This window comes from Pholcus phalangioides, unplaced genomic scaffold (assembly GCF_987345545.1).
Source record: "Pholcus phalangioides strain wild (caught in Gottingen) unplaced genomic scaffold, Ppha-v1.0 ptg000010l_1, whole genome shotgun sequence".
Classification (NCBI taxonomy): Eukaryota; Metazoa; Arthropoda; class Arachnida; order Araneae; family Pholcidae; genus Pholcus; species Pholcus phalangioides.
This window is the reverse complement of record NW_028301603.1, coordinates 43992389-43994484: the sequence shown is the minus strand read 5'-3', so window position 1 is coordinate 43994484 and position 2096 is coordinate 43992389.

Sequence of the window (2096 nt, the reverse complement as noted above, 5' to 3'; positions counted from 1 at the left end):
GACCGAACAACTTGGATAGGTCAGTTGATGCATCACTGTCCCATCCCTTGGGACATGCAGGTAAACCCGGGTAAATAATAAGTAAAGGATTCAAGGTCGTTTGGAAGGTATAATAATCTCGGGTAAAAGATCGCAAAGGTAAGAGGCCAGAGGGTCAATGAGAGCTAGGATAACGTCGGCTTCCACAGGTAAGTGATCGTAAGGGTTAGGGAACTACGGCCAAATGAGATTAGGCGATACAGTATACAAGTTCATGTACAGCTAGGAGAAAAAGCTCATTTTGGCAATCTCACAATTATAAGTTTACGAATTTAAAAACATAGAACTTTCTTTACTTTAATACATTTTGGTTGTTGTCAAAAAGAATTACTATCATCACATCCCTGGTTATCAGTGAAACCAGAACTGAATATAAACACACAATGCATCCAGGCTGATTTTTTTTTCAAATTTTGCCTTTGAATTTCATTTCTTGGCTAATAGCGACATTATTATTGGTTTTTATTTTCGATAACACAAAAGTCCTAGCAGAACCTGGACACACCATGTGTATGTGGAGCACATAACAAGTTTACACACATCTTGCAACACCAACATGCAAATTTAGAAAATAAAAAGGATCTCGAGGAACTTGTAAAATTTGTTAGCTCGCTAACACATGGCACAATGAAAGCTCTGTCGTTCTTTCAACCAGTAACTTTCAATAATACAGATACACGCTACTCAACATGCTGCTATCGAGAGTTAAGATACAAAAAATTCTGAAATATGCATATTCAGAAAATGAAACGAGTATAAAAAACATACATTTTTGAATACATCATGCCAGGCAAGGAAAATTTCCGATACCTCTCTCAGAAAGTCTTATATACAGGTATAAACAGACCCTGAACCTGTAAATTTTCAAATTAGCCAAATAAAATAATGTCTTACGCAGCTAGTGAACGAAACTGCATCAAATCAGAGACAATTATTTCAACATGCTTATATTTTCATGTTCTGAAGATAAAATCTGAATAACTGGTACATTCACTGAACTTACACAATATCAATGGTATATGCAGTGAGGCTTGGAATATCGCAAGTACTAATATTGAGAAAAAAATAGTTCCAGGCCAAGAACTCATGGTATAATTCAATTCGAGCTTCTATAGTTATTTTACCCACATTCGCAGAGGTAATCTTTGGTGGTGATATAAGTGATTACTCTCTGAACAGATAAAGGAGATCGCAGAGACTTTGCAGGGATTAGTCTCCTGATAGCTAAGGAGATCGCAGAGAACTTTGCTCTTGTCACCGCTGAAAGTGTTCCCTATAAGCATTGATGAAACATCTGGGAATTCAAATTCACCCATGGCCCTGAAATCCAGATATATCTTTTCATCAAAACACTGGCCGCAAAAAACTTTATTCTTCTATATGAAGATTGTTCTCAATCTGATGCCAAGTATTATACAGGGTGTGCTGTAAGTGCTAATGCGGCTTTTATCTCATCAATTGTCCATTGTAGAAGTGTAGTTTCAATTTTAAAAATGCTCAAAAAGGCATTCAAAAATTACCCTGTACCAGTTTTGAGGGTGAAAATATAGTGTATCACAAAATAAGGAATCTAAATTTTTATACAGCCCCCTGTACTTGAACTTTCAATTGGAAAGTTGTTGCTTTGCCTGTGATGCAAACTGCAAAAAACTCCATTTTTCTAAGTGCAATATTTGCTAAGATATTTGAATTCAAAAATCGGAGAAAAGTTATGAGAGAACAGCAAAAAGTAATGGCAACACTTATTTTACAAGGATGACGTCACTCTCCGCAAACAAACGAAGGTTTTTTAACAACTGGCTGTTTTGAAGATATATTTTGGAAAGAGAAAATTCAACTGCCCCCGCAGGGAATCGAATCCACGACCTTTCACTTCCCGGGTGAACGCCCTAGACCACTGGACTACAGAGGCACCGAATCTCTCAATCTTAAGAGATTGAGAGATTCGGTGCCGTACGGCAGATGCTATATAATATATAGTCATATATACTATATATATAGGCATGCTATACATAATATATATATAGGCAGTTGAATTTTCTCTCTTTCCAAAATAT